Here is a 26,104-nt window from a genome sequence, read left to right on the forward strand (position 1 = left end):
TGCGACTAATAAATTACCCTCGCTGCCGCAAAGAACGTAAATACTCCCGCACTCGATTACCTTGAACTTAGAAAGAGAGAGAGAGAGAGAGAGAGAGAGAGAGAGAGAGGGGGGGGCCAGGATATACACGGCGGACGTGACTTCTCGGCGGCAGTGACTACTTTTAGAGGCAGAATAAATAGGCCGTGTATCGCGCGCGAAGCAAAGCGACTCTCGAAAATAGTCCGCGATGATGAGCCTCGTTTCTCTCGCTCGAACTACTTTCCGCTACCATGGTCTCACCGAGGTAGGGCGACGTATCTCAAGGTCCTGCGAAGAAGTTAGCTACCGGGTAACGTGCTCGTTAGCCTTTGAGGAAAAGGCTAATTAAAAAGCCGTAAGGGAAGTGACGCATGTGCGAGAGCGTCCCTCGAAAATCATTCCGAGCTTCCCCTCCGGCTCTTCGCGGAAGACCGCCTCTTAATAATAGAATCAGCCATCGTCGTCCCCGTCGGTCGTTTCCCGGCAATTTTCCGGCGAAACTCCGACTGCATCGGATCGTCGCGACACCTTTCTTAATTACGGCACATTCCGGCAAACGGTCTTCTCGCCACGACAAACAATTAAGTCGGTTCGCAAATCCTGTCGCCAGTGTCCCTTGCAAGACGAAGAAGAGATTTACGCTCGTGCGCGGGCGTATTTTTAGGCGGCTCCTAAATCTTCCCCGACCGTGCCCTCCTCGCCCTCGCTCTCTCGCGCGATTAACAACGCGTCGTGGTCGATTTGTCGGCGCTTCTTCAGCTTCGTGAGAATGAACGAGAGGAGGCCGCTATTTTTGTACATTCCTCGATCCTGTAATGCATCTCGGAGAGTGTCTAATGGTGACAGGAAGGAAGAGCTCGGGGGCATTTTGTAATGATTGTAAGGGGTAGCTGTGCCCTTGCCAAGGCAAGGCAAAGCTGCAGTTAAACAAGCTTGTCGACGGTAACAAAGCACGTGTAGTAACCAACAGGTGTTCTCGAGAAATCCCGACACTCGACATCGCGCGATATGTTCTCATTTTTTTTTTAATGTAAAAAGAAAAAGAAGAGATTTTTATGCGCGTGACTTATATTATCTCTGATTTCTATAAATTGAAATTAAATAAATAAATTAATAAATTGAATATAAATTGAAAATAAATTGAGAACGAGAAAAAAAATAATGTTTCATTTTATTAATGTTGGATATCGGCAATATGTGATAATCCTAAAAATTTGAAATTCTTTTATTAAATCAATATCTAATTTAAGTTAATCAATGAATTGAATTCTATTATCCGTTTACACATCTCACACTTGATTGGCGAAAAATTGAAATCTTTAATGTGAACAGTTTCGAGATGATTGATTTAAGTTTTCGAGAAAAAAGATTAACTCCAATCTTGCAAAATATTCTTAAAGTTTAAATCAAGCACTTCTTTTTCAAGTCATCGTGAACTTTATTGTTCTAACTGAACCCTCCTCTTTCGTATTCTGTAGATAAAATAACAACGTCTTCAAAATTCGATTTTTCACTACTTCCCTCTTAGAGTGTTTTGATAACACCGTATGAATCATTTTAAAGAGGAAGAAGAGAGGAGAGGAGCCATTCTTACGAAGACGTCAAGCCTTTTGAGGGGTGGTTCGTGCATGAGGAGGCATCACCAGGATGATGATCTATTCCATCGCGATGACCGTGCACGTTCGCCGCGTGTCATCGTGATCGAGGACAGCCGTGAATGAAGAAAGTTCGGATAGAATATGGCTTTCATCGGCGCTTAGATCCAACGGATGACAAATGGAAAACAGTGACGTAGCCGCGCGGCATGAAAACCGCTAATTGGATACGCGTCATTAATAAAATAAAACCGAGTGCTTGTAGAAAGTCTAATACGATTACGAAGAATGCTCGCAATCATCTCCCACGCTTAAAAATTCGGATCCTCGTAATACGGAAGTCAATGAAAACAGAACGAGATCTTTCGCTTTCTTAATTTCGACCGTAATAAGATATTTTATATATTCTTTTTACGAGGCAATAACATTACTTACTAAAAGAATGTTTCCACATTGACAATTTTCTTTTCTAACTTTGTTGTCTAATCGTGTTACACAACAAATATCAATAATATAAACAAATTCTCAATAGTTAACAAGTGTTTATGAACCTTACTGCGCGAAAGAATTGCGAATTCTACTCACTAGTTAGGATATGAGACCTTCTGCATTCTCGTGCGTGTCCATTATTGATTGTGCGATAATAAATTTTATAATATTTTTGAAAAATAATTCAGTAGAGAGAGATAGATAGATAGATAGATCAGCCTCTTATGTTTATAATTGGGAATAGATATATGTATATGCATTTATTCTTTTATAATTGCACATATATTTATCTGCATTGTTGACATAATAAAAAGCAGTTGTTCATAAATATCGAAATACCATGCCCATTGGTGGATAGCTGTCCATCCAGAACGCAACATCGCTTTTACCGCGTTGTCCATACGCATAAATCGTTGTTGTGAACATTTGAAAGAGCACCTATCAAAGAGGAATGGCTCACAACCGCGTAAATTTTCGTTTGACTTAACATTTAAAAATACACGAATAAATACGCATCGATTGGAACGAAGTCGATGAGTTTGATACTCAAAATTCACGGCACATATAGCAGAATCGATGGAGAGAAATCCACTCACAAATCACACTCGCGTATTTCACATACAAAATATAATTTTGTGCTCGCAGTTAAACAATTTGCATATTGCGCTGTGAAATTAAGTTTATTATAAAAAGAGAGAGTTCTCTCTTTCTGTCGCTCTCTTTTCACTTTTTAATACCGATAATTTTAATTAATAAATTATCGATTTGAAATGGGAGAATTGTAATATAAAAGAATAAAATATAAAAAAAAGAGAAAAAATTATTTCATTTATTTACTATAAAAATAATAAATTTATAAATAAAATTATACAAATATTTAAATTTTTTTTGAAAAAACTCGCCAGAGTAACGAGCGATTTAATCTTGTCGAGACAACAGATATGGATATAGAAACAGATCCGGTGAGATGTGGCCAATTTAATATGTTATATGTTATTCTAGTATACATTTTATACGAATATTTAATATAGAGAGTATGAAAGAAAAAACAAACATGCATGGACGACTGTACAAGAAACCGTTGCATCTACGTTCAATCATGAATATGCTTTCGGCAATCTTTTACGAAAAATATTCATAAAATATTTATAAAAACATTCCTTTTCATAAAACATGAAACATTCAATGTTTCCATTTCTGTCTACTATTTTTCCATAAGTTACGAGTTAATGGCAAATTGCAAATGGCATACTATTTATGTATAACTGCAATATTTGTCTAATACTGTAAAGAATATATAACACGGTACTTTATTTTTTTTAATTAATGACAATATAAAATAATACCATTTGTATTCAGTAACAATTTTGACAAAATATTTCTGACCAACTAAATTTTGTCATTAATAAAAAAGTGAAAGCGAGTTCCGATTGCATACAATTTCGTGGAAAGACGAGAAGCCTCGATGTATCACCTCAGCGAAACATATATTTCATAACGGTACGGTTATATGAGAATATCAACTATTTTTTCTTTAAACTTTGTTTCTCTCATGGAGAAGTTCATAAATCGACCTTTCAGGTTTCTTAAATCCGGCTCACTAGATGATGCGATGTACCAAAATGATCTTTACATAGAACGAGTTGCTAATTGGAATATTAATTAGTCATTCATCCCGAAAATGCCAAGAGGTTCACTCTATTAACCGTGAGAACGCAAAAGCGATCACCATGAAAGTAGCAATTCACTTTTAATGCTATTGCTCGCTGCAACAAACTATAATCCACCACAATTCTCCTGTCACATATTATTGCTTTTTCTTAAAGTTACCAATGGAAAATCATGAAATAATTACTACAGTTAAAATATTGCTGTACTAGCTTAATAATAATGTTTGAGATAAATTTTTGAATATTTTAAATTCTCTTTTTAGAATCATGTAAAAATTTTTATTCTTTATTGAACAAACTTATAATTCCTTGTTCCCACTTGAAATAAACTTTCGCGTCCTTACTTTTCAGTTGTACCTCTAATTTTTTAAATATTATAATAATATTTTTTGTATTAAACTAGTGCTCCAAAAGTTTTGAATTTCTTACTTATCCGTATATAAAACAATGGAATTAACAACAAGAGCAAAGTTTATTTCGACGCGAGTGAAATTGGCACTTGTAATTTTGTCGAGTTTAGGATTAACGATAATACGCAGTAGAACTATTCCCGGAAAATATCGCGAAATAGATGAAATTTATAATACGACCAGCTCGCGCAATTGTCGCATCGTGTCGGACCGTAAGAATCTCGCTCGTGCGTGCAAACGCGCCGTCAAATTTTCCCGAGGTACATATCGCGCGCATTGAAGGACATGGAGTTTCTGTCATCCGCCGAGATGACAAGCACGCGTACAAATTTTTCTCGCGAACATGCGAAGTCGTCGAGAACGTGGCGGATACGCCTTTCGGTCATGCCTAATAAACATTGGATCCATCCCCGTCGTATGTTCCCGACATTCCAGACACGCCGAGGTCGAGGGACATCCACCGAGGGGTCTCCTCTTCGCGGATCGTAACGGTTCTAGGCGCGACGAAAAAAAAAAAAAAAACTGAGAAAACGAACAACGACGATGAGGACGACGACAACGAAGGAGAAAACACGAAACGACGCAGGATGCGCGGCAATGAAGCGAGGAACCCGAACGCATAAGGACAACGAGACGGCGGAGGAGGAAGAGGATCGCCGACGAAAATTGTCTGAAGTCCTCCGACATATAGTGAGATAGAGAGAGAGAGAGAGAGGAAGAAAGAAAGAAGTCCCGATGTGTCGGTCATTTAGGGTGTGAAAGAAAAGATAAGGCCTTGCCTGGTTCTCGTTCGGGGTCGTAAATTTTTACGACCAGTATATACTCGCTGTTTCACGAGATTCTCCTCCTCTCTCTCTCACCCATTCGTCTCGTTCTCAGAACGAAAAATCGAACGCATCTTCACGACGATATCGTGAACGACGCGACGGTGTCATACTTTCGCCTGTATTCCATCGTTGTCGCGACGACGCAATTAATTCGTTTATTATACTAACATCCTAAGACCTGGCTTCATAACTCGGCGAGCGCGAGAACGTCGATGACGTAAGACGGAGAGAAGAGATCATGACCGTTTATGTGCGAGACGATAAAAAGATCGAGCTGCTTTATATTCATTTCGTTCATAGCGCTTTGAAAATTATGATTTTCCGCAAAGAACACGAGAGAGAGAGAGAGAGAGAGAGAGAGAGAGAGAGAGAGAGAAACCAACGCGTCTTATGCGCCGTCGCCAATTGCCCGGGATAATTAAAACGAAATTTACGCGTGCTGTAGAAAAAAACTGGCGCGTGCAGCAACTGCGAGTTCGTCGGGCGAGCGTCGTTAACCCTCGTAAATAATTGAAGAAACAATTACGGAAAGCTCGCTGCTCGTTGGCGCCGCTGTTTTTCCCGACTCGTCTTTCTTTTCGAAGAGGAAACGACGCGTGATCCAGATGAAAATCTCATTTCCGACGCGACGTACATCCCCTTACCGATATATAGATCCCGGTCGGAAGATTGCAACGGCCTGGGGATGGTAAAAATATTAGACGCTCGCACCCACGTGTACACACAGAGGCTGGTATTATTGGGCAAGATGAAGTTATTTGGGTTAGGTCAGAAGTCGGGCTGCGTTATTGTCTGTCCGGCTCAAAACTAGCGCACGGTAATCATAGAGAGCAAAGCTCCTGATCCTCCTAGCTACGCGTATACACACGTAAGACGCAAAATGGTACGTTTCCTTCGTCGAAATGGTTTTTCTCTCTACGACCGGATGAAATTGAAAAATGAAATCGATTCTGCGGCGCGGCTTTCGCGGCGGCTCTCCATATACGAGCTCTTATTAAATATATATTTTTTGAAAAAGAGAAAAGAAAGAATGGTTATGCACATAAAGATGAGAACAACATTAATTCAACGCTTTTGCGTGCGTTTCGAAGAAATTGCAAATGTCATTGCGACAGTGTGATTTATCGGCCGTCAATTTGCATGGACGTTTACAGAAAATATTTATAAAAAATTTCCTTAAAATAAATAATCTGGACAGGCGAGTCGATTAAAATTAAATTATAATCTTTTGAAATTGATATTGTATATCAATTAACATACATAGAGAGAGGAGGGGAATTTACACAGATTTCCTTTTCAATTTTTTATTAACCTTTAGTGTGATATATTCGTAATATTAAAAATTATGAAAGATAATTTCGGAGAAAATTAAATTTCAAAATTGACCAATTGCAATTTATAGAAAATAACATGTGATCTTTTCCATACATCCATCTATAATTTTTCATCTTCTGGAAGTACAAATGTAGAAAAACACAAGGTTTAACAAAATTTCAAAAAGAAATTGCGCTACAAGTGCAAGACAATGACAGCTCGCAAAAAAGTCAAAACAAAGTGTCTCGAATGTCCCTCCTAAAAAAAAAAAAAATTCTCGGACGCAGGCAACATGGCAACAATTTATTAAGGTATCCTTTTCCGCCGCGCTTGACAAGTCTCGGACAAATTGAGCGTGCGTTAACTCGATGGATGAATACATTCCACTTGATGTGACTGAGCGATTCAGTGATTCTCAATCGGCGTTTGTGATAAGAAAGTACGTTTTATCTTAACTTTGTATAAGAAGGGATTTATTTAGGATATTCTTTCTGTCTCTTTCATCTTTCGATACTTTCGACACATGTCTCTCGAAGATTATTCTCATAAAAACGATCCGCATAATGTGTTTGGAATCTACACAAAACTATGACAGAGATGATGATGTACGCGGGATTTAAACGGCGGTAGACCTCCCGCCTCCCGCCTGCGTATATCTTATACTCCGGCCGTTTAATCACAGCCGTAAACGAGAAACAGGAGGTCGCGATAAATCGTTAAGTACTTCTCCGAGGCCGGGACGTCGACAGAAAAACGGCCGAGTCGTGGAAACTCAAGTAGGCGCCAGAAATCGCTCCGCGACATCTGGAGCCGAGCCGGGGGCCCGGGCTACCACGAGCGCGCGCGATCGGTGAAAACATCTGTCCCCTCCCCCTCCCTTTCCTTCTCACCGTGAAGCGTGTGTCCAAGAGGATCGGTAAAACGTAGCGGTGGCCATATTTATTTCGGCGATTCCCTTTCGACGAGGGTCTAAAAATTGAATGCCGCCATAAATCATCGCCGATAAGAGAACGAGTTCTTAATGTGAGGACATCGCCGCTACCAGGAGACTCCTCGTCGTCGTCGTCTTCTCCTTTACGCCTCTCTCACCACCATTACCCACACATCCCCCACCTTCGCCCTTGTCCTCCCGCGAGATTCTCTCCTACACACCTTGGACAGAGGATCGTCCGCCGGTGTCGCACCAACCCTTTTTCCGGTCCACGGCTCGCGTCCTCGGCTCTCACCGTCTCTCTCCAGCCAATCTAACTGCTATCGCTACGTAGCATCTACTACACCTCGTCCCCCGTTCCCTCTTCCATCCCGTACCACGCTGGTTTGTGTTTCTTGTGTATCCTTCGCCGCACGATCAGATAAAAAGACGGAGTAGGAAGAGCCGGTGGTAGAAGGACCTCGGCTTAGTTTGTCACCATCGCTTAACCGCAGATGAGGGGGAGTGAGAAGCGGGTGGCACGGCGAGGCAAGCCCGTAGGATTTATTGGACTTGTCTCGGAGAAGAATCAAGGCTCGTTGTTGCTTGCCACGGGGCCAGTCCGCTACGAGAAAGCCAATTAAATCGGTCGACAGTCCCAAAAGATTCCGGCGGTTTCCATCGCTCCTTTTTCCATCTCCCCGCCCCGCCCCCCCCCCTCCTGACCTTTAATCCGCATCTCGCGCTTCCTTTTTCGCAAACTTAAATCGGACATCTTATCTCGCGATACGACACGCCTCGCGACTAATGTCCGGTCGGTCGACGCGATGCTCGAGAGAGGATTTCGTACGCTCGAGGGAACGGGATAGCTGTCCGTATTTTCGAGAGAGATTGATCGGCATCCGGGTAAAAAGGGGCGATCCTCGTCGCGGAGAATTCGACGGCGAGTCACGTGTTCCTTCTCCCGCTTCTCCTGGGAGAAAAGAAAAAAAGCAAGGAGAAGAAACATTAGCTAAGCATCCACGAATTCTCGTTAACTTAACCATGGGCACGCTTATCGAATCAGGTAAGTAAATAAGGTACCCCGAAATTTGTACGGTCGAAGCTTTAACGGCAGAAATTAGCCTGCGAGCAAACGAATTCTCATGTGTAACCGATAGTGATGCGTAAACAAATTTCTCAGGTAAGTGCGAAAACGATGTACGTTGCCCGCGATTGGCGACGCCAACATCTGGAGATGCACACGGACGACGTCTCGACAAGCATTCGCGCAGTTTATCGTAGCGAGGTTTTTAATGTCCTCGATACCAAAAACATCAATGGAAAAATATTGCGAAAATTGAAAAAATGTCCGTTGCGCTTTCGCATGAACGAAGTAAAAGCATCGTTTCAATATTTTTTTTATTATCCTAGATTATTATATATATCTTCTACAATTTTTTTAGAACGTTTGATCATTAATATAGCTTATATAAATATAATATAATATAAGATAATTAATATAAATATAAATTAATATAATAAAAAAATTTAAATTAAATGAAAATAATACTTTAATTGTCGGACTGGCGCCTTGACTATACTAGCATCCACTTTGCGCTGCAACTTTGCCGCTTACAATTAAGCAACTATTGTCCGCGCGGTTGTTTGTCTCTCGCGACACGATTCGGCCGACAATTCACCGAAGAGCAAGACAAACGCTTCGAGACACAACCGCGCGGTCCTGTCTGTTGTTCAGTGCGCAGAAAGCACTCTCCGAATCTCCGCCGAATAAAGTGCGAAATGCGCGGGAAGACTACTTCCTCAATTTTTCATCGCTTACAGGGATTCCGAAGGGACCACGGCCCCTTTTTACGAGACACCGTGTGAGAGGCACGCAGATTTTTTTCGCGGGCTCGTTTCAGTGTTACATTCCTCCGCGCGATGCGGCGACGAGGTGGGCGGTGGCTTTGAATGCGAGACCGCGGAATAATTTATGTAGTAACGTATATATGTATACGTTGTATGCGTGTACGAAAGAATGAGAGAGAGAGAGAGAAAGAGGGAGGGGAGAAGAGAAGAGAGACTTCTTCTTGAGAGGCATTGTGCTTGAACTTGAATTAAACATCGTCCTCTTGACTGCGAGACTGTGCCTCTTGGCGACGTCGTGACTAGAAGCTCCTGTATAAAGGGGGATCAATAGGGTGCGCAGGAAGTATAGGACCGCTACTATACAAACTAGAAAGTTATTCGATATGAAGATATGTACCAGTAAGTATCCCGCGGGACTATATTCCGATGTAACGAGAGAGAGAAAGAGAAAGGGAGAGGCAGAGAACGGATATTCGAGTCTATAGATTACGTCAATTTCTTCCGTGGGGATTGTATCGATTGGTCGAAAATGAATCTGAGAGCGCGGAAAATAAAGTTAAATAAGGAGCACAATACAGATAATATTGAAAGTGAAAAATAACACTGTTGCATTTTCATTTCAAATATTATACTATATATTTAATACTCCTAATTATCTTTTGGTAAATATATATTTGCGTGAGATATTCTATCATGCGGTAAGAGCTAATTCTAAATTTTAAATATATGAATTTAATTCATTAAAATATTTAACATATATACATATTTTTTAAAGAAAGACACTCTCTGCAATTTTTTTCTCAATTACAAATCTCAACAAATGTTCCTTAACAAAAATTTAATGAAATATCATATTTTACGAGAGAAAAAAAAAATTTCTCTCTCATAAAACTTTATAATTTTCTATATTAAAAATTTTAAGCACAAATTAAAATACCATTAAGCTTTATTTTACTTAAAAATAAAATTTTATTTTATTATCTAAATCTCTTCATCAAGACTAATCTGGATAACTTACAATATTGCTATCCAATGTTATTGATGATTCGACTTTAAGACAAATAATACATTTTTCTTAACTTGTGTTAGTTTATCTCTAATCGAGGAAATGGTACGAGATAGCGACAAAGCACTCTGTTACGTTTGGAGGAACAGTTTGGATGGAGTTGTAACCCGGGTCGTAAGTTTCAGCTAGGGATAAGATAAAGGGCTTGTAGAGGAATCAGGCAAAATTGTCGTTAACGTACAGGGTGCATCGGAGCGTGAACAACGGAATGTGAAGGCACGTGGCGGGGCTTATTCGTTGCGCACGACAACGTCATATGGCAATCGCGACGTACGCGTACGCAAGATGTATTCGAATACCTTGTATACGATATATGCGAGGAAACAAAAAGAGCCGCGCAAAAATTAGTAAGCGAGCCGGCCGTCGACATAAATAAATTTCTGCAGCGATCGAAGCCATCTGCTCTGGATAAAGAGCGCAGCTTGAGGACATCTTGGGTTTCACTTAAGCAGGAGACGACGACCCTTTCGAAGAGTCGAGTAATTTAAGGCCGATCTTTTCTCGCTGCGCGCGTCTAAATTCTTTTTCCCTTTTTTTTCTTTTTACGTGGCGTAGGCGCGCCCTCGCTTAGAGAGCCTGCGATCGGAATCATCGCTACGTTTGCATACGAACCATCATCCGTAATAACAATTTTCGAAGAGAGGAGACTTGCCCGACTCGTCCCGAATTTCCGTACGACGTTTGTAATTCCAATTATTAATAACTCGCGAGGGAAAGAATCTTTGAAACAGTCGGACAACGAGTTTCCCGATACCGAAAAGGCTGATCCCTATCCGAGAGAGACAAAAAGACGGAGACGACAAGAGAAAGGAGGAGAGGCTGACACTTTTCACGGAACGCGTCCCGCAGGGAAGAAAGGAGCCCTCCTGAAATAATATTTGAGGAATTCTTGTCCGCGCGGGAAAGGATATACCGCCGCCGCAACGAACAAATGACTAACAAATATGTATAGAAGTCACTCGTGGAACTTTTGTGTCGGCGAATCGCGCCGCAGCTGCTCGTTCTTCGTTTACGCGTCCTGAGGCCCAGCTCGCTCGCTCGTACTACGTCTCGCCTTACACTTGACGAGGAGAGTCAACGAGGTGCGTTATGCATCAATTACGCCTGAATCGCGGCGCGCCGCAGATCGGATGGGCCGTAACGAGCCGGAAGAGCTCACGATAATTATTGCCCATCGCTCGCTCATTTCCAATGATTTGACGTCTCGCATAAACGCGATTCCATTTGCTACGTCTCGTGGCATTAGCATGCGCGCTAATTACTCGATTATAGCGATCGCGCAAGGTGAAGACTTCTTCTTTCAACATTCTTTGCAACTCGTTTTTCCCATTGCCAATTTTTCATCTTCTAGTCGTATGACGATACGAGTTACCAACGTAATTGCATAATAATGCAGTTTGTTAATTTCAAAGTTAACGTTATATACCGCGACTCTCTCCTCTCTCTCCCCCCTCCCCGACAGCTTGGCAAATATAGGATAAATTCTCCGACGAAATAAGTAAGTTCGGAGGTAGGCAGGTAAGTAGAATCACGCCCAGGGCGCCTCGAATATGGCCCGAAGGCGCTTTACTTTCCGGAGAACTTTGTTTTCTCACCAAAATTCCGTCTAACAGCTGCAACAACAGCGCGCGCGGTGCAGTGGCTGGTCTCCTCTCTTTCTCTCTCATTCTCCGTGCCTCCTCTTTCACTGTAACTTTACCTGCATAAACCGAGTCGAAAAGTTCGGGGGAGGGGGGGTGGAGGAAAAACGCGCGCGCACAATAATAGCTACAAATATAGAATCTATATAAGAACGAGACGCGCGTCGCGCTATTTTTTATTGTTATAAGCTTACGATCTTCGCGAAAGAAAGCAGGCAAAAGTTTACTTTTGTCGTTGCGACTTGGAAAGAAATATTATAGCGGATATGAGAGAGAAAAATACGCGCGCCGTGTGTTATTATGTCAATCTATCCGATATAGAAACCTCAAAAAGAATAAACTATATTTATAATATTATATTAGATGGGGAATTAACCGTAAACTTACTACGAAAAGGAACACGATAAAAACATATTATAAAACTATATATGAATATTTTATATTTTCCATTATTAAAGAGAAGCAGTAGATTTTCAGAAATGGCTGTATGTTTTTGAAGCATTTCTTTTTTTTAGAAATATTTCTGTAACTCGTACAAAAATAATACTCTCTATTTTCGAATCGATTTTTTGTAGAACTGTTTACAGAATTTCAGCATTAATTAAATATCGTGTAAACTAGCAAGAGATGCGACATAAAAAAATATGACATTCATATATATAAATATGTTACTTTCTCAGATTTTAAACAAGATAATTAACAGAAATTCTCTTCTCACACGGGATGCCACGAAGAAAAAATTCAAAGTGCTTATCGAAGAACGCTTAAATAAGTTTGAAGAATAAACATGCAAATAAAGTTAAACACCGGCCTCGGGAATATGGTAATTCTCCACTACAAAGTGAGATATACGTAATAACGATTAAGACTACGAGTCGAGAGAGAGAGAGAGAGAGCGGGGGCAAGTGTAACCGTGTTCTTTCAGAATTACGTACGTCGATACATGGAATGATTGTTTGAAGAGCTCTCGTCGCGGCGTCGAGAGGATTTACTTTTCTGATCAAATATTTGCCGCGGACCGCGAAGCGATTTTAACATCTCGAGACACACACACGCGCGCGCGTTATGACGAGGACTTTTTTATTTGAAAAACCTTGTAGCTCCATTGTGTACTCAGGTATGGTCTACGAACGACCTGGCACCGGACGGACGGATCGCCGTCCATTGTTTCTATTGTTTGTCTATGAGCTGTTCCTGCTTTCTCTCTCTCTCTCTCTCTCTCGCTCTCTCTCTCTTTCCCTCCTCCGCGGCATCGTTAATTTAAAGCTTGCATTTCCATACGACGAGAATTTTGTGGGTCCGACGAACCCACAGCAGACCGATACTTTCAAACGTAACTTTCCCTCGTTGACGCCGGTGGTCCCGCGGGTTATTGCGCAATGTGTCTTACTTGTTTATGCAGATAGATTTTACTAATCCCTGTCGTATGTACGCGTCGTCGTTACGCCGCTGCTCATATATAAAGGTCGCAGGAAGAGAGACCTGCTTAAGCGGAATAATTATTAACACCATATGGCCACGATATGTGCTGTCCGGATATCGCGTACTGGCTATATTTTAACATTTAAATCAGACGACATTTGCAGCGTGCAATACAAATCTTAAAGCCCCTATAGAAATAATGACATAATAGATTAGAATGTGAAAAACAATTTTAAAAATTGTTAAAAATTGATAAAAACTTTTTCTATAAATTTCACTCAAAAATTAAAATTAATTATTATATAAAATTGATAATATTAAATATATTATCTATATCATGCACCCTTATTTCCACATAATGTTGTGCCGAATAATAAATTAACTTTAAATAACATATGTGGGATAATTCTAAATATAAACGAAAAGAATAACGAGAATAACAAAATTGCAAAAATAAAAGTTGTTTAACAATAATATTTTTCTGATTAATTATATTTACGAACAATGCAACGAATAAAATTAACGGTATTATTGCAATGATGATATTAATTAAAGTGCTGAATGTCAGAAGCGAAATGCGTTCGAAAGAAATCCGAGAATGATTTAAAACGAGATTTATTGACATTTATACAAAAAACATATGGCTGAAAGACCACAATGTCACGCGATAATGGCACGATGCGAATCTAAAACAACGAATCGTATACATCGATCGCTCTTTCATCATCGTTTAAAAAGCACTCTCTGAAAATCCTCTATAAACGACTATGATGCGACGTGGAACGATCCGTGAAAAACTGTGTTACGCGTGCTACAAAAAGTCACGCATTCTATATTATTTATCTCTCATTAGGGCCCTATTCGCGACCGTTTAACAGACTTAACGACAGCCGCCGCCGTGTAAACCGGAATGTATAGTTAATACTGGCCACATGTACACATACCAATAACAGAAGGGGACCGGATCAGATGTCGAACAATCGACACAATCAGCAACGTCGTTGCTGCTATTCCACCGTAACGCGGGGAGATCGTCGCGAAAAGTGCGAGAAGCTCAGATTCCCGAACGTTGCTGCAATTATCGCGGCAGGGGAGTCGTACGCAGGGTGAATATAGGAATATCGTGTTGAAAGGCGAAGATATAACAAAAAGCCGTGAAGAGAAGACGAAGGCGGAAAGGATATGTGGTGTCCTATAGTTACGGGGCGAGGGTCATAAATTATCGAGATGAACAACAATAGAGGAAAAGAGAGAGAGAGAGAGAGAGAGAATGTAAGAGGCATCCCGTTTATATCTGCCTGTTTGGCGGCGTCCCCTTCTCCCTTCCCCGTACACGGTACCCCAAATATTTACACTGGCCGGTGGCAAAACTCAAAAGTAATAGATTCGAGATGACTTTTCATTTAACTAAGCACAAAAGCGGTGGACCGTACGCCCCGACAACGCTCGCGCCCACCCGCTGGCTTGTGCGGCTCGCCAGGACAATGTCCCTTCTTTCTCCGTCTCTTCTCTGTCTGTCTCTATCTTTCTTTTACTTTCTCTCTTCCTTCCCCCCCCCTCTCTCTCTCTCTCTCTCTCTCTCTCTCTTGCCTCCCGCGGGTCCACGTGGAACGATTTCCATGGACCATCCGGCGGCGTCGCGAAATATCGCTTTGTGAGCCACCGTTTGTCAGCCCGGTGGGCCGGTTTGGACGGTAATTGTTATTGCGCGCTAATTTCCAGGATGTCATGAACTTCGAGGGTTGGATTTGCACAATAGTAGTATTGTGCCCCTCCTACCCTATATCCGCGACGCTTAGCCCCCGCAACAAATCGATGGCCGGTACGCTTTTTCGTGCTTAAACGTGGTATTATCGTAGAATTATGGTTTAATTAGAGGGGTGAATGATAGGTTACCGTTAATCGGAGCTTAAAACCACTATAATTTTCGTACGCTTAATTCTCGAAGCGGAAAAATGTATACCATTCATCGCTAATAAACGGGGATATCAAAAGCGTACGCGTAGTTGAAATTACAATCGAATTCTTCTTAGTAAGCAAAGAAACTGAGAATTCTTTAAAAATATTCTTTAATCGCAGTAAATAATAAAGATTTTCTTTATCTCGTTATATTCGTAAAATTCTTTATGATATAAAAAATTTCAGGAAACTCATATATGATACTTTCAGTATCCACGAGATCACCTACCGACTAAAAGCAATGCGTAAAAGCAACTATTTCACTGCGGTTGTAACAGACGATACGACGAATGAACATCGTTTGGAAATCGGATAAATCTCATATCATCCCCATCGCAAAAAACACTGAAGCTTTCAATTTCATCGAAGCGATTTCAAGCTAACGAATAAAAATAGATGGATCGGTGAATTCGTTTCGCTTTGATATTTAATCGTAAGAGACTTGTCGACTATAGATGAATTTTGATAGCATGGCATGTAAATGATGTACAGGGTGTTCCAAGACAATTCGCGAGATAAAATATTAGAGCAAAAAATTTTCGAAAAGCTAAATAATGAAAATATTTGCAATTTTTTTTTATTTCAATGTTTTATATCTACGTAAAAATGTTAATTGATAGAAATATTTTATTATCATCGTAAATCAAATTTAAAATATTTTATAAATACATTATTTTATGCAATAATTTAAAATCGATCATAGAAATAAATAAACAATTAATTTTACAAATAAAAAATAATTAAAAAATAAATTATTTACTCCATTTAAATAGTTGTTTCGCTATCGCCCAATATCTTCCCGGACTTTCTCCCCTCTTCTCTTCACTATTTTTTCACGATATTGTTTCTAAGAACTAATGATAGTCACTGATAGTCTCAGTTATAATAAATATATAGTACTGCAAATTAATGAAATTTTATTAAAAGAAATCAGTTAGTGGCTTTTTGAATCGGTAATATTTTAAAATGCATCTTATAATTTTATAAGATATATTTATAGTGATATATTTTGTTAAAGAAATATTTCTGAGTAAGTTGTTAACCAAGAGTCTTGTTTATTGTACCACAAAGGAGCAGTGAAAAATGAGTGGCGGAATTGGCAACAAAAAGGAATTAATATTAGAAGTTTTCAAAAATCGTCGCTTCATACTGAAACATTCCGTGTCACAACATTTGTTAATGTATGCACAATCGATAAATAATATTACTAAACAGTAAATTAAACGAAACGCGCATAAACATGCGCGAAGTCAAAAGATTAAAAATAGGTCAGAAAAATATTTACATTCGACACATTATCGCGAGCGATGCATTATCGCGATAAAGTGCCTTTTGACACGTTGCATTTAGTGTTTCTTTTATAAATTTCCATGCAACTAAATAAATTTGTTTATGAAATAAACGATAATTTCTCGTTGTCGACTTACCGACGAACATTATCCATTCGCAAGCGTCGGATCAAAGGGGATACTTGCTACAAAGGACAGTGGATCGTGTACAATCTCTATGGAGTTAGACTCTTCACAAAAGATGCTTTATGAAGCATTTGTACAAAGGGAAATGCTAATTATTAGCGTTCGCTAATTTCCCAAATGTCACAAGCTTTGTCGGAATGTCAAGAGGAGAGAGACTGCTGCACGCAACATATAGATAGATAAATTAAATCCACGCAATTAATTACAGTTGAAAAGTAATTATTTTGAACAATCTGCCTTATCAGTTATATATAAATTATATTCTCACATCGCATGTTTCTCTTTCTCTGTCTATTCATTCTTATATATTCTTTTTTCGAATTTAATTATTTAACTAAAACACGATTTAACTCCACATTGCATGACTGCTGCTTTAATATTTGTTCTTCACCTTTGTAAAATATGAGTAAAAATAAAATAACATTGCAAAAATATTCAACATAAATTATAAATGCCTGAAATATCTAAATGAAAAAGTTTCACGAGCTAATGGATTTATGCAGTTAACAGCGTTTATGAAAAATATGAATAATAATGCTTACAATTCTTAATGAAATAAACATATACGTATTTCTAGAACATGTATTTGAAAAAAATAAAAAGTATATCATTTTATATGATAAATTTTACATATAATTTTACATATAGATAAAATCAATGAATAAACAAAGCTTATTATTCTCGATATTATTCTCAATCATAATACTATGTGGAGTATTTAAAAATGTGCAATTATATGCGCAAAAAAAAATGACATTTATATTTAAATTAATTTATTTTATTTAAATTAATTATATTGAATTTTTGAGAAGATTTTTGCTGTTTAACTGAGTCTCCCCTAAAATTTCCCAAGTCCTCCAGGACAGATTATGACTTCCTGAGAAACGATTACGACCGTAACGTGCTTCATCCGCTTCGGCTTAAAGACATGTTTAAGAAAAAAAATCGGGATCATGTCCCCCAAAACGGCCGGCGCAGACAGCGGAACAGCTGTCCTTGACATTGAACACACTGCGTTGCGCGCGATGTTTCCGGTCAATAAAAGGAACGCGGAGGCGCGAAGGCAGCTGTAACTTCTCGAAAAATTCTCGTCGGGCTCTTATGCCGTCATCGATATTTTTTTCGCAACGGCTAAGACATGCGTCACGACGACATCTTGACACTTGCCAGCTCGCGATACTTTGTCACGATTTATAGAGTAGATCCTTCGACGAAGTGTCGGCGACTTTTAACTAAACGTTTAACCATTGATCTGACACTTCGCTTATCCCCTCTATTGAATTATATCGACACATTTGTTCGATAAATTGTCAATCGCAATATATATGCCACTTATATTATATTTTTATAAAATACAAACAAATGTTTGTATATATTTGTAAATGTATGTTTTAAGGATAGTTTAATGAAAAAATTAATTCGTCTATTAATATTATTCGACAAGAAGAGATAAAAAAGTAAATTTTATATACGAATAGATTGCGTTATTAGATATATATGTTAGGAGGAAGAGAGGGAGAGAGAAGACACAAAAAATGTATTTCTTTTCGAAGTAATCGCAAATATATAATCTAGTATAATATCAGATAGTCTTATCGAGCGTGCTTAAATTTTCATTTATCTTGAATATAATTTCTTAATAATCTCAAATATTTAATCTTTAATGAGATATTTCTTCCCTTTGAAATCATATTTCATGGCAACAATAACATTTTAATGTACTTGATATTATCGTAAATTTTATTATAATACATTTTACAAATATAATTTTGAAAATTAATAACCAAAGAAAATCTCACTCAAGAAGTTATTTCCCTGGAAATTACATGCAATTAAACGTAATAATCTCATGAAAATCAATGCAACAAAAGCTGCTCTTTCATCCTTTATTCTTGCAGCAGAATCATTAATTGCATTAATTGTTAATCGCTATCGAATTACAGTTTCGCATCGGTCGAATTCATTTAATTGGACCGAGTTAATTTAATTACGATCGCATGATCGACTTATCGGCCGCTAACCTTACGAGACTCTGTGAAATAAACTCCGGCCAACCGACGGTCGCGATGGCGCAATCAACGATCCGACGTTCCGGAATCGCGTGATCCGAGAAGAGAAAAAGCTCCTTCCTTTCCTCGGACTCGCTTTACGACACGTCCCAGGAAGTTTATCGCTCTATACCTCCACGAAGAGAATATCTACAAAGCACATATCGGGGTTTCTCGTCGCGACGAGCTCGACTCCGTCCGTCAGTCCGACTTCCCAAGATGCGGAGAGAAGAGATCCTCCGCCGTAAGGATCAAATTCCTACCAGTGAGTGTTTGTACAGGACGCTTCTCTACATCGACGCAGTACCGTTTTGCTAATGGCTCAGTTCACCAGATCGAAAATATTGGCTGTAGCAAATAATATCTCGCCCATATCGCTACCGGCGAAGAATATTACTGGATATCTCACGCGTACACACTCACCCAAAAATCCTCGAATTTGATATTAAACTCGAGAACGCAAATCGAATAATTTGTTATGTAGTAATAAAATTTTTGCGAATCGCCACTGCAATTATTCTTGCAATCACATTTCGCCTTTATTTTCCTTAAGTTCATCTGTTTTTTTTTTCTCGATTATTGAAGCTTGTTATTATTGTGTATCTTGCTTGATTAGAATTTGAGGATAAATTACTGATTTATTACAATTTATTGTTTGCAACAATTAATTTTCCAGCCACAGATAAATCGATAAAATCTATCAAAGTCACTCGTGATTACATCTCTCATTCAATTCATTAAAAAAAAAAAAGATGTTTGGAAAAGTAATTGATTTTCTGCAGCAAGCACTTTATTGGACGGTTGATCGTGTTCATGTAATTTTCTCCAACCGAGATGAAAATGATGAAAATGGAAAGTTTTTTATAGGAAATTTTCGAAAAATTGTATAATCATTTTTTTTTTGCGCAGAACGATATCAAAATATCATTGAACGGCTTTTTGCATAAAGACGACATATTCGAGAATAATTATGACATTATGAGATAGTTATATTATAATTTCGTCCTAATCGATCCCAAGAATTATGAAAATACGATATCGCGCATGTCTGAGTCAACGTAATAGACTTGTTAGAGCGTGCACGATGCATAACATCCGCGTACACATGCACATCGTCATCGTCGCCGGATATTAATGCGATAACTAATAATAACAAGATCAGTTTTGGTTAGTTAATTCGTATGCATCGTGTACAGGCAGCAATATCCTCATGATTCCATAGGCGAAAGAGGCCTTAGCTAGGGAGAGGGCTTAGCTCGAGGCAACGCATAAAGAACTTTGATCGTCGCGTTACACTTTGGTGAACCATCGAGATCGGATAATCTCTTTCTGAGTACGAGCAAAGAGTACTCTCTTATTGTTCCTCTCGACGATTCATTTTCAATGTTCTTTCTTCATTTTAGATCACGAGAGTATCTCAAATCGCAACGCTGTGTTTTATAACAATATTCCCGTTTCGATAATATAATTGATATGATTTCGAAAATGGAAAATTTTCTTGTGAATACTAACGATCGGTGAATTATAGCGTTTGAAGAACTTTATCGACATGCTCTAACGAGCTTATATAATGCACTATTCGTAATCCGTAAATCCTCTCATCTATTTAAGTCATCTATTTAATACTGAGTAAATTTGACGCAGTATTATATATGTCTCTCTCCCTTTTCCGAGATGTAGATAACGTCTATAAAATCGGGCGCAACCTTTGTTGTTCCATATCTACAGCGCGGTTCGCGCTATCTCGCGCTATCTTTCGTGGAAAAACTTTTTTAAGTTCACGAGAAAATTATGACTCGGCTTGTAACGTGATATCTTTATGACGTTGCCGATGTAACGCGGCACGACGTACTTGGTTAACAGATAGCCGATGTAACGCAAAAATGATACAGAATAGGCTCTTTCTTTGATCGAAAAAGATACTTTCCGCGCCGAACACGAAATTGCCTCGGGAACCCGTCCGGTTTGGTAACGCGCACAGCCGTTCGTTGTGTGCATAACACTTTTGTCAGGGTTCTATCTTTCTCTCTTTTTTTTTTTTTTTATTTCTAAAGTGCCTCGGGCGAAAGAATCGCTTCTTTCTCGCGCGATCGAAATGCAACGGAGTCGCGGAAGAAGACGCTCGCTTTAACATCGAGCCGCGTTAACACCGTGTGGCCAACCGCCGATGTACGAAGAAACGGATAATCCCTTTTGTGCGAGCACGGGAAGAGTACGCAGAGAGCTTTCACCTCGAGGCGAGGCAGGTGCTCGTCTCTCGGCGTATAGCACCTCTTTTCCACACGATGTGTGTTTCTCGCCTCGGGATACGAAGGGAGAAGATGTTCCTCTCGGTCGGTGACATCGTTGACCCACCGCGCCACATGGCGCTTCACACATGGCGCTCTTTCTACGCGCGTATGTTCTACCGCATATTTTTATGCACCAGATATAGATGAAATTTGATAATTGAAGGAAGGAGCCGAGAGAAGCGTGCAATCCGGATAGATTGCCGGTTGACTCGCGAGATGCACTTGTACGCGATCGATCCAAGCTGGACGTGGAAATTTTCAACGGGCTCGTTGACAAAAAATAATTTTTTTTTTAAGTATTCTGAACGGACTGACTCGGAGATATCTGGCAATAAGTAAACTATTGCTGGCGAAGCAACGGGTGCCGCATGCAATAATTTATTATAAATAGAAATTATTAAGATCGATTATAAAATATATATTTTATATTCAATGAATCTTAGACGGAGTTATTATTTTCGAATTATTTGTCTTTCTCTCGAGAATTATCAAATTGCAAAAATTCTTAAAGATTCTTAAACATTTTTCGCAGAGTGTAATATCGTTAAAAGAACATATTTTTTTATAAAAAGTAAATTGCATTGGAAAGAAAAGCAACGCAGTCGCCCCAAGTATTTATTATGGCAACGCACATCAATTACATAACTACTCTTTTCGATACTAGTAATAATACGTCGTGACGTAAACCGTCATCGCGACAAATTGCCTCGCGAAAGGCTTGCGCGCGCGAGAACGAATCATAAAAGCGATTGCGAAGCGTGGCGTAAAAGTGCGACCCTTCTCTCCGCAACGACGTAGTTTAATCAGAAAACTGCAGGGGGAACTCGCGGGGGACAAGTATCTACCTACCCTCCATTGCCTAGGATGTAGGGGCATTTAAGTAGATGGAGAGTATAGACCCCTGTCTACTCTCTCCATTTGTGTGTGCTTTCAGCCCGCGGGGGACCGCGTCGCCGATATATATCCCAATATTCCCCGTAACAATGATGAATCACTGCGGAACAGAGTCTCTCTCTCTTGCGCAAGAAGTTGCACTTCCAATGCGCTCGCTAAGGTTCCCTCCTTTCCCAGGGAGAGAGAGATACGGGATACACGAAGCCGCTTTAATTCGCGATATGTTTCTGCGTATCTCGCGCGGTTATGCCAAACCTGACGTAAGTCGTGCCCGGACGTGAACATCGAGTTCCTTCGTCGACGAGCGAATTCCGGATCGATCCCTTTCGCGCGTAATAACACGAGGTAGAAGGGGAGATGGAGGGAAAGCAAGAAAAAGAAACGGAAGATGATAGCGAATTTATTTCATCGTGCCGCCAAACGATATCGAACGCGAGAAAGAAACGTGTGTAGAACGATTTAAGCGTAACGAATAAAAGTCTGCCAAAGAGAAAGGAAGAGAAAGAGAGAGAGAGAGAGAGAGAGAGATGATATTATGCGACTCTTCTTTTTACATATGAAATGTGGGATGGCTTTATTTTTTTATGGTAAAGGTTGCGGGGAATATAATGCGCGTGCGCCCTTCGCGGCCTTATATTTGCGTCCGATGTAATATTAAAAAGCGCAGAAACTCTCATTTATATTAACAAAATAGAAAGAAAAACAAGTTATCTCTTCTTGTTTAAATAAAAACACACGTTCTCGCTTAATCTTAGCAGGATCAATAAAATTCAATGTTGCTATCATATTTTATTGCACTGATATAATTTTAAAATTATTATAAAAATTTTTAATTACTTTAACGTATAGATGTATCTCCTGATCTATTTTAAGACAAGTATTTCCAATTGAGAAAAATATAATCTTGATAATGTCGTCTTGAATTTGATCCTGTTAATTTAAAAATACGAAAATCAAGTGTCAAATTTTTTAGAAATATTGCGTCGATAAATTTTCTCAAAATATTAACTTTCTTGTCTATTTATATATGAACAGATGTTAAAAGAAGAGACAAGTTTTAAACATTAAATATCTATGAGACAGAATATACGTCATAATGACGAATCAGTTTGGTGCCGAGCTTGGTCTAGTCTAGTCGGTATTATTATTAATAAATTCGCTTCCCAAGCGACGTACTATGAATCATTCGATAGGCAACTGGGGAGATTCTATTAGACTGATTGGTTTGCATCTCTCTATGGTTGAATCTATGCCGATACATCTTTGTACCAACCAAGCGCAAAATGCAACTGTCATCTTTGATATATTTGAGCTATTTGGAAAGAGTATACATGTGGAAATCTAGAGATGATATATTAAGTCGTGCTTGTGTCAATTTTATTTGATATTCCTACTTATAACACATAATTTTTCTTTTTTTTAATATTTCTAAATCTAAAAATAATAAATTATTGCTAAATATGTGCAATCTTACAATCAAATTTCAAAAATGAGATAAAAATTGACAAGTTCTCGTTTAATGTATGCAAAAACATATAAAAGAAAAATCCAATTTAGTAATCTACTTTGTATAAAAGATATTATAGCGCAATTGCATAAGGATTTGAGTGGTTCCGTGAAGGAGAATCCCGTGATGGAAAACAATCGATTAGCTTGCTCTGAATTCGCGGTATTCTCCTTAGGCGACCCGTATCAGCATAATCTGATTCTGTTAAGCACCTTGATAGCAATGACAGAAAGGCGCATGCAACATTCTTCGCGATTGACCTAGTTCGAAAGTCGATCGCATAAATTCAGAAAAGATTTGTCGTCGACACGATAATGAGAAGGCATTATAGAGAAAATCTATAAAGATTAATGCAATTTAAATTTAAAAGAGATGTGTATTTAAAAAAAGATAATAATTAAAATACATTATATTTAGCTGTGGCCCACAGCACGATTAAATCATTTAATTACTTAATCGTTCACATAAACACGTTTATATATAATTTCCTTATCAATTCCTCTTCAACATATATTACGTCATTCTTGCTTACGTTTATTCCTTATCGTGCTAGTTTTATATTTCATTTAATCCCCTGCTCCCTCCTTAGTTTCATTAAACCGATTCTCCAAATACGGCTAATCTGCGGACTTCCTCTTTTTACACCCTCGAAGGAATCAACATAGGCAACCGCAACAACTTAGCTTAAGTTAAAAACGTCCCGGATAGGATTAGCGCGCCCTAATTTATTGACTCCCCATCACTAGAGCGAAACGGGGAAAGTTCGAAACCCCCCGCGGCTCAGAGTTAACGGCGTTTTACAAGGAGGGGTGACCCTTCGCAAGAGAATCGCCACGAGTCGAAAGATGCATATTGCATGTTTGTAATCAAGACAAAATATCGCGTACGCGCGGCGGTCGATTCAGTGAATTATATATGTATACGAAATATTTTATTTACACATGAGTTTCTCTTTCCGAACGTGAGAGAATCATCGCGACAGAAAGCCATAGATTGGGACGACAATTTGAGATATTTTCCCGGTATTTTTCTTTGTGTGAGAGAAACTACATATACACTCATGTATACTTCGTAAGCTAGAATAGCGCAATTTGGCGCATTGTTTTGCATTATATTTATTGAACGTTATGTAAATGATATTATATTTACTAATTAATTATTGATCCATGGCATATCGGAAAGCTTAATGTTTCGAGACCCGATTGATCTTTCAAACTCATAATATTTGAAATATCATGATGTAATAGAGAAATGATATAAATGATATTATTCCATTTTGACTGGCAAGAAAATGGTACGGATATAGAAAATAAGAATAATTCAGTATTTTCAGACTGTTCTTCAAACTTATATTATACTTGTATACATATTTTATATGTAGTGCCATGGTGAAGGAACTAATAAAAATGAAATTCTAATGAGTACTGAATCAAAAACTATTCGCGCATTTTAACTGTTTTAATTAAATTTTATTTTTTTTTTCAATATATTCTCATATCAAAATGAAAAAAGTTTTCGCTTTACTTTATAATAAATTATTATATCAAGTATAATTGACTCAAACTTAAAATACCGTTATAATTTTATATCAAATATAATAAGTCTTTTAATAGAAAAACAGTTCAAAAAATTATTATAAAAAACAGATTTCTGTAATCTTTTCTATATATTATCATTTCTAATTAAATACTAAAAGGTTAAAGACACTTTTAACATCTGAGAAATTAATTTAATATAACATGACATATAACATGACATAAAGTTTTGTAAAAAGATACGTATATGTAACGTCTCTGTTATATAACTTCCCAAAATTTAAAATTAAACACCGTCTCTGCGCCAATTCATTATTATTGAGAACAATAATAAATATTTATTATCGATATGCTATAGATAAAGTTAGCCATTACGATGATATACAATATAATGTACATTGTCACTTTATAAGAGAAGATGTACACAACTTTGATTAAATTGACGGATCGAGGCCATTTTTAATTGGGGCCAACTTCTATCCATACTACTTGTACTATGTGGCATAACGTGACTTACATATGAAAGGCGTAGAAGTTTGCATTCCGTCCAATTCCCTTTAACGAGGCAATAACGGGCGTCTCGAAAAGCTCCCGTCCTTCTAACGCAGATCCCCCTAATTAAGAACACCAGGCAAGTATTAGAGAGGGAAAACCAGGGACGATGCTCATGCTCGACGCCTAAGCGTTTTCTCCTAGAATCAGATTTCCCATTCTATTAATACTTGCATAATGCATGAAAAAAAAAAATAATATCAAAGAGATGCACATATATTATATAAAAGAACACAGAGGAAAATATAATAAAACATGTTATATATATGTGCTATAATATTATATAACATATAATCAAATAAATAAACTTTATATGTTTTAAACATATAAATATCAATAACAAAAAAAAAACTTTGATTCGGGAAAATAGAAGGGAAAATAAAATTTCCAGTTCAATCCATAAAATGTTTTTTAGTATTTGCGAGATTCTCAAAATTGTACTGCATATTTTTAATTTGTAAATAACTTGCTTTAAAAAAGATAATATATATCTATATATAATGATAATATTTGTAATAATAATTAAATATACTCTCTTTAAGTAATTAAACATACTCGCATTATTAAATACTTTACTATTTATGTGGGTCTTTTTATAATAAATTAAAAAATCTAATTGAAAAGAAAG

The 26,104-nt window shown here is 38.2% G+C and overlaps 1 long non-coding RNA gene across 2 annotated transcripts in view; it reads right to left on the minus strand.

Annotated features, from left to right (window-relative positions):
- The window catches only part of LOC126848693 (uncharacterized), a 201,388-nt gene that overhangs the window by 174,086 nt on the left and 1,198 nt on the right, over window positions 1-26,104 (minus strand). For both annotated transcript variants that reach the window (XR_007687297.1, XR_007687298.1), the window contains exon 2: window positions 25,442-25,616. This is a non-coding gene — a long non-coding RNA (uncharacterized LOC126848693). The remainder of the gene's footprint in view (window positions 1-25,441; window positions 25,617-26,104) is intronic.

Source organism: Cataglyphis hispanica, chromosome 4, assembly GCF_021464435.1.
Source record: "Cataglyphis hispanica isolate Lineage 1 chromosome 4, ULB_Chis1_1.0, whole genome shotgun sequence".
In the NCBI taxonomy this organism is placed as follows: Eukaryota; Metazoa; Arthropoda; class Insecta; order Hymenoptera; family Formicidae; genus Cataglyphis; species Cataglyphis hispanica.